This window comes from Muscardinus avellanarius (genome assembly GCF_963383645.1).
Source record: "Muscardinus avellanarius genome assembly, chromosome: 10".
Classification (NCBI taxonomy): Eukaryota; Metazoa; Chordata; class Mammalia; order Rodentia; family Gliridae; genus Muscardinus; species Muscardinus avellanarius.
This window is the reverse complement of record NC_137796.1, coordinates 48,221,302-48,229,632: the sequence shown is the minus strand read 5'-3', so window position 1 is coordinate 48,229,632 and position 8,331 is coordinate 48,221,302.

Here is an 8,331-nt window from a genome sequence, read left to right as displayed (position 1 = left end):
GAACCCAGGGGCTTTTCTACTTCTGGGCTATACTCCTAGCAGCCCTATTTTATACTTTATTTGGAAACAGGGTCTCACTAAGTTGCTGAGAGCTTCACTAAGTAGCCGAGGCTGGCTTTGAACCTGTGTGATCCTCCTGTCTCAGCCTCCCAAGCGAGGGGATTACCACGCCCAGCCAAAGGTTTGTTTGTTTGTTTGTTTGTTTATTTATTTTTGTGGGTCTGGGGGTGGAACCCAGGGGCATTTGACCTCCGAGCTACACACTCTGCCCTATTTTTTACTCTTTTATTTTGATTTTTTTTTTTTTTTCAGGTCTGGGGATGGAACTCAGGGGCATTCGACCTCTGAGCTACACACCCTGCCCTATTTTTTATTCTTTATTTTGAAACCGGGTCTCACTGAGTTGTAGAAGGCCTCACTAAGTAGCTGAGGCTGTCCTTGAACCTCTCACTGAGTTGTAGAAGGCCTCACTAAGTAGCTGAGGCTGTCCTTGAACCGTGATCCTCCAGTCTCAGCCTCCCTTATGCTGGGATTACAAGCATGCGCCACCACACCCGGCCTTACTCTTTTATTTTGAAACCGGGACTTATTGAGTTGCAGAGGGCCTCACTAAGTAGCTGAGTCTGTCCATGAACTTGGATCCTCCGGTGGTCTCAGCCTCTCAAATGCTGGGATTACAAGTGTGCACCACCACGCCCGGCTTCAAAGGTTGATTTAATGTGGTTGACTTCCAAGAGGAAAGATTGGCAGCAGTGACGCCTTGATACTTGTTTCCCAACAGCGGCTGTTTTCTTCAAACATCTCTACCCTTCTACCTTTGGAGTGCTTTTCTACCTAAAAGAAAATCAACTAGACACCATATCTGCCACGGGTTTTGAATTTCTGGAGTTTTTTTTAAACATGCTTGAGACTTTTAGAATGTATTGACAACAGTTAAGAGAATGAAAAGACAAGTCATTGAGCTGGGCATGGTGGTTCACACTTGTAATCCCAGTACTTGGGAAGTTGAGACAGGAGAATCTGGGTTTGTAATCCCAGCATTTGGGAGGCTGAGACCAATCTCAGCTACTTAGGCCCTCTGCAACTTAGTGAGACCCTGTTTCAAAATTAAGAATAAGAAATAGGGCAAGGGGTGTAGCTCAGAGGTAGAATGCCCCTGGGTTCAATCCCCAGCATCCCCCCAAGAAAAGTCATAGACAAGAAGAAAATATGTGTAAACATATACCTTATAAAGAACTTGTATCTGAAATATATAAGCTGGAAGCTGGGTGTGGTGGCGCAGGCTTGTAATCCCAGCATTTGGGAGGCTGAGACAGGAGGATTGCGGTTCACAGCCTCAGCCACTTAGGCCCTCTGCAACTCAGTGAGACCCTGTTTCAAAATAAAGAACAAAAAATAGGACTAGGGTGGTATAGCTCAGATAGAAAAGATCTGATTAGCCGGGCGTGGTGGTGCACACTTGCAATCTCAGTACTTGGGAGGCTGAGACAGGAGGATCACATGGGTTCGAAACCAGCCTCAGCTACTTAGTGAGGCTCTCAGCAACTTAGTGAGGCTCTCAGCAACTGAGACCCTGTTTCCAAATAAAATATAAAATGGGTCTGGGAGTATAGCCTGGAGGTAGAAAAGCCTCTGGGTTCCACCCCCAGTACTACCAAAAACAAAAAACCAAACCAAAACAAAAACAGAAACAAAACACTGTTTTGTGTTAAAAAACTTCAGTGTCTTATTTTCATGGCACTCCACTGCATCCCTCTCATGCAGTGCTTTATTATTCTGTCCCTTCTTCCTACATTTATAATAATAAAATTGCTTAAGCTTGCAGCAAAACTAGCTAAGAACACACGTGGACATCACAAACCTTTATATAATGTATCCTACTAAACTGGCCTGATCCTTAGGCCGTGGTAAAGTCTGGAAGACTTTTGAGCTTGATTGCCTAGGTTCATATCCCATCTCCATCCATTTAACTAGCTTATGATCTTGGGTAAATTGTTTTACCTGCTTCAAAATTTCTTGATCTGTTATGACGGCCATAATAGTGATATCTAGCACATAGGGTTCTCAGGTATATGTAACAGCACTTAGGACCTGTTCAGTATAAGCATTCTATTATCACTGTCTCAACTTGTACAATAGATTGTTGTGTGTGTGTGTGTGGTACTGGGGATGGAACCCTTCTACCTCTGGGCTACACTCCCAGACCTATATTTATATTTTTTATTTGGAAACAGGGATTCCCTCTCCCTCTCCTCTCTCTCTCTTTTTGGTGGTACTGGGGTTTCTGGAAGCCCTTCTACCTCCGGGCTATACTCCCAGACCTATTTTATACTTTTTTTATTTTTTGAAACAGGGTCTCTTAAGCAAGTGTGGCTGGCTTTGAACCTGCGCAATCCTCCTGTCTCTGCCTCTCAAGCACGGGGATTACAGGTGTGTGCCACCACACCTGACTTGTAGAATAGATTTTTTGGGAGGGGTACTGAGGATTGAACCCAGGGGCATTCTACCTCTGAGACACACCCCCAGCCCCCCCCCCTTTTTTTTTTTTTTTTGTGAGTTTGGGAATGGAACCCAGGGGCATTTGACCTCCGAGCTACACCCCCTGCCCTATTTTTATTCTTTATTTTGAAACAGGGTCTCACTAAGTTGCAGAGGGCCTCACTAAGTAGCTGAGGCTGTCTGCGAACTGCGATCCTCCGGTCTCAGCCTCCCAATATTGGGATTACAAGCGTGTGCCACCATACCCGGCTCAGCCCTATCTTTTTTTTTTTTTTTTTTTGCCGGCCTGGGGATGGAACCCAGAGGCATTTGACCTCCAAGCTACATCTCCTGCTCTATTTTTTAAATTCTTAATTTTGAAACAGGGTCTCACTGAGTTGCGGAGGGCCTCACTAAGTACGTGAGGCTGTCTGCAAACCGTGATCCTTTGGTTTCAGCCTCCCAGATGCTGGGATTACAAGCGTGCGTCACCATGCCCGGCTTTCAGCCCTATTTTTTTTCTTTCTTTTTTTTTTTTTTCTTTGATACTAGGGCTGGAACCCAGGGGCTTTCTACCTCTGGGCTATACTCCCAGATCTATTTTATACTTTATTTGGAAACAGGGTCTCACTAAGTTGCTGAGAGCCTCAGTAAGTAGCTGAGGCTGGCTTCGAACCTGTGCAGTCCTCCTGTCTCAGCCTCCCAAATGCTGGGATTACAAGCGTGCGCCACCACGCCCAGCTTTCAGCCCTATTTTTTTATTCTTTATTTTGGTACTGGGGATGGAACCCAAGGGCTTTCTACCTCTGGACTATACTCCCAGACCTATTTTATACTTTATTTGGAAGCAAGGTCTCACTAAGTTGCAGAGGGCCTCACTAAGTAGCTGAGGTTGGCCCTGAACCTTCAATCATCCTGTCTCAGCCTCCCAAGTACTGGGATTACAAGCTTGTACCACCTCGTCTGCCACAATATATCTTTTTATGCTACACCCCCAGTCCTATTTTTTATTCTTTATTTTGAAACAGGATCTAAGTTGCAGAGGGCCTCAATAAATAGCTGGGGCTGGCCGTGAACCTGTGATCCTCCTGTCTCAGCCTCCTAAATATTGGGATTACCAGCCGGACGTCTGGCCACAATAGATCTTAATTAGCAATTGTTTATGTACAAGAATATGGAGGCTATTTAATCGAAGCATTATCCTAATCACTGTGAAATTTGATGTTTGCTGCAATTATTATTATTAGTAGTAGTATTAGTATTGAGGATTGAATTTAGGAGCATTCTACCTCTTCGCTACACCTCCAACTTTTTAATTTTTTTTTGTGGCAATTATTTATTTTTTTTGTAATCATACATCACTTTGGAATACAAGACTTGAGAGGATATACAAGCACACATCATCCAATAAGCCCTCACCAATCCCCATCCCATTCCCTCCCCCTCCCTTGATCCCATGCTTAATTGGTGATTATCTTTGATATAATTGTTTAAGCACCTCATGAGTTTTAAAGAGATTCCATCCTTCCCCATCCCCTCCCCTTCGATTGGTCACCTTAATTGCTTCTCAATAGGGCCCTTTCTTCTACTCGACTTCCTCCTGTTACCCCTTTCCTCCTAGTTTTTGCTAATTAGGGGAAGCATCTGGATTTTATTTTCTGTGCTATTTCTCTGTGCATGCCGCATTGCAAGTTCTGATCCCACACTTGACAGCCCCAGTAGTGGCCTGGCCACCCGGAGGACTGTGATCCCGACCTTGCTGGCTCCAGTACTGGCCTTGCCTCATGGGAGGCTCTGATCCTGGCCTCGCTGGCCCCCACACTGAACTAACCCCTCGGCTGGCTCCTCTCCCAGCCTCAGAGTCCCCAGGACCGGCCTAGGCTCACAACAGGCTCCGATCCCGGCCTCGTTGACCCTGGCACTGGCCTAACACTTCGGCAGGCTCCTATCCTGGTCTCGCAAGTCCTGGCCCTGTCCTTGCCTCACAGCAGTTTCTGATCCCGGCCTTGCTGCCCAGGCACCGGCCTTACCCCTCAGCAGAGTCCGATCCCGGCCTCGTAGGTCCCAGCACTAGTCTTGCCTCACGGCAGGCTCCAATCCTGACCTTGCTGGCCCCAGCCCCAGCCTAACCTCTTGGCTGGTGCCCAACTCTGCCTCGGAGGCCTCAGTAGCGGCCTTGCCTCACGGCAGGCTCTGATCCCTGCCTCGTTGGCCCCGGCACTGACCTCACCCCTTGGCAGGCTCCTATCCAGGCCTTGGAGGCCCCAGCACCGGCCTTGCCTCACAGCAGGCTCCAATCCCGGCCTTGATGGCCTGGGCACTGGCCTAACCCCTCCGCAGGCTCCAATCCCGTCCTCAGAGGCCCCAGCACCGGCCTTGTCTCATGGCAGGCTCCGATCCCGGACTCTCTGGCCCCAGCACCAGCCCCAAACCCTTGGCAGGCTCCGGTCTGGGCCTCAGAGGCCTCAGTCGTGGCCTTGCCTCATGGCAGGCTCCGATCCCGTCCTCGCTGACCCCGGGACCGGCCTAACCCCTTGGCAGGTTCCGATCCTGGCCTCGGAGGCATCAGTAGCAGCCTTGCCTCACAGCAGGCTCTGATCCCGGCCTCACTGGCCCTAGCACCGGCCTCACCCCTTGGCAGGCTCCGATCCAAGCACCCTCTTCACCCAGCAGGTTGTCCCACGTTCCCAAGGATGTGTGGTAGTAGTATTCTGCCTCTGAGATAATTTCTTCAAAAGTTCCAGGTGTATTACATCAGATCTCAGCCTCCCCTGAGTACTTGCTGCTGCCAATGCGGCTGCCTCCACCATTTCAAATATTTCCCAAGCTCTTTTCCCATACCGCATAACGTCCAGTGTTCCTAAGCATGCGCGACAGTAGCATTTGACCTTTGCGGTAATTTCTTCAGAGGATCAGGGTGGGTTGGATCAGATGTCTGCCTCTCTCAAATCCAAGTCTCTACCGCCATCTCAGCCACTGCTGCCGCCACCGCCTTCCTCCTAGGTCTCCGCTAGACTCTCTCCTTACAGGTGATGTCCAGGATTCTTAACAACGATATAGAGAAGCAGCAGTCTCCTTCGCGGGGGATTTTTCCAAAAGTTCTAGTTCAGATGGATATGTTTTGTCTGCATCGCCAATATTCTAGTTGCCACCGGGGCCATCTTAACCCCTCTCGAATATTTTTCTTTTTCGTTTCTCCTTTTTTTTTTTTTTTTGCGGGTCTGGTGATGGAACCCAGAGGCATTTGACCTCCGAGCTACACCCCCTGCCCTGTTTTTTTTTATTTTGAAACCGGGTCTCACTGAGTTGCAGAAGGCCTCAGTAAGTAGCTGAGGCTGTCTGCGAACCACGATCCTCCAGGTCTCAGCCTCCCAAATGCTGGGATTACAAGCATGTGCCACCATGCCCGGCTTTTTTTTTTTTTTTTTTTTTTTTTTTTTTTTAAATAAGAGAAGAGAGTATGTGTGGTTTGGGGAGGATGTGGGATCAGGCGATGAAAAATTTTTTTTTTTTTTTTTTTTGATGGTACTGGGGGGTTCCTGGAAGCCCGTCTATCTCCGGGCTACACTCCCAGACCTATTTTATTTTTGGAAACAGGGTCTCCTAGCCAGCGGCTGGCTTCGAACCTGCGTGATCCTCCTGTCTCTGCCTCCCAAGCACGGGGATTACAAACGTGCGCCACCACGCCCGGCAGAAAAAAATTTTTTTTCTTTCCGGGTTGGGGGAGGGTCTCCTAAGGGTGCCACGCTCGCGCCCACCCACCCTCCCGGGGTCAGGACCTCTGGGGCCTTCTGGGTGGGGGAGGTCACCTAATGGTGCTCCGCCCACACCCGCCCAACTTCCTGGGGTTGGGACCATGCGGCCCCAACCTCAGTGGCCTTCTGGGTGGGTTTTATTTTGTTTTTGTATGTGGTGCTGGGGTCGGAACCCAAGGGCATTCTACCTCTGAGTTATACCCCTAGCCCTATTTTTTATTCTTTATGTTGAAACAGGGTCTCACTGATTTGCAAAGGGGCTAAGTAGCTGAGGCTATCTGTGAACTGTGATTCTCTTATCTCAGCCTCCTAAATGCTGGGATTACAAGTGTGCGCCACCACTCCTGGCATTTTAATTTTGAAACAGGGTCTTGCTAAGGGTCTTATGCTGGCCTTGAACCTGCAGTCCTCTTTTTTGGTGTGTGTGTGGTACTAGGACCCAGGGGCATTCTACCTTCGAGCTATACCCCCAGCCCTATTTTTTATTCTTTTTTATTTTTATTCTTTTTTTTTTTTTTTTTTGGTCTGGTACTGGGGATAGAATCCAGGGACATTCTACCTCCGAGCTACACCCCCAGCCAATTTTTTATTCTTTATTTTGAAACAGTCTCACTGAGTTGCAAGGGACCTCACTAACTAGCTGAGGCTGTTCACGAACCATAATCTTCCTGTCTCAGCCTCCCAAATGCTGGAATGACAAGCGTGAACCACCATGTCTGGCTTGCAATCCTCTTCTCAGCTTCTCAAGTGCCACCTGATGGGAATTGAGCCTGTAATGATTGTTAATAAGAGCTGTATTAATGGCTAATAAGAATAAGCTTTCATACTTAGGCAAAACAATAAAATCCTTTTCTCTGTTTCTAAGCTGTCAGTCAATAGCTGTAGCCAATATTGACCTCGGTCAGCTAAAAGTTAGCTGTTAGCCCAGCTAACCATGGCATGTTAAATCAAACACTAAATTTTCACAGTAGTTTAAGGTTAAGAACCCTATATTAACTACCAAATACACAAAAGAGTTATAGTCCAAAGTCTCTATACTTTAAAGACAAGTTTACATAATAACTTCTAGCAGATAGAGATAAAAATGGCTAAAACTCCCCAAGGTCACGGGAAGATGGTACAGGCCTTCTCTAAAGTGGGCACATACCCTGTAACTCCTGACCTTGTTTACCAAGTAGCACATCTTGGTCATCAATCTAACAAGAAAGGCTAACACCCATGGAGATAATTGGTGGGCCCTTGCGTTGCAGGGCACAGGTCAAGGGGAGGTGAAAAGACTATTGACCAAGCAGGATGGGAAAAAGGGGATTATGAATCCATATATATATATATATATATATATATATATATATATATAATCTTTATATCATTTTTTTGTGGATCTGGGGATGGAACCCAGGGGCATTCTACCTCTGAGTTACACTCCCTGCCCTATTTTTTATTCTTTATTTTGAAACAGGGTCTCACTAGTTGCAGAGGGCCTCACTAAGTAGCTGAGGCTGCCCACGAACCGCAATCCTCCAGTCTCAGCCTCCCGAATGCTGGGATTACAAGCACGCACCACCATGCCCCACTTCTTAGGAACCCTTATAAAAACTGTTCTAGCCGGGCGTGGTGGCGCACGCTTGTAATCCCTGTGCTTGGTAGGCAGAGACAGGAGGATCATGCAGGTTCGAAGCCAGCCGCACTGGCTAGGCCTGGGAGTGTAGCCCAGAGGTAGAAGGGTTTCCAGGAACCTCAGCACCAAAAACAAAAAACTGTTCCAATGTTCAAAACTTCAGTGATTTATTTTCAAGTCACTCCACTGTACCTCAAATACAGTGCTTTCTGTTTCCCTTTTTTTCTGCCTCTGTAATAATAAAAATTGCTTAAGCTTGTAGCAGTTCTGGCTATTCTTTTTTTTTTTTTTTTTTCAGTACTGGGGATGGAACCCAGGGGCATTCTACCTCTGAGCTCCACCCCCAGCCCTATTTTTTTTTTTTATTCTTTATTTTGAAACAGGGTCTCATGAGTTGCAGAGGGCCTCACTAAGTAGCTGAGTCTGTCCGCGAACCATGATCCTTCTGTCTCAGCCTCCCAAACGCTGGGATCACAAGCA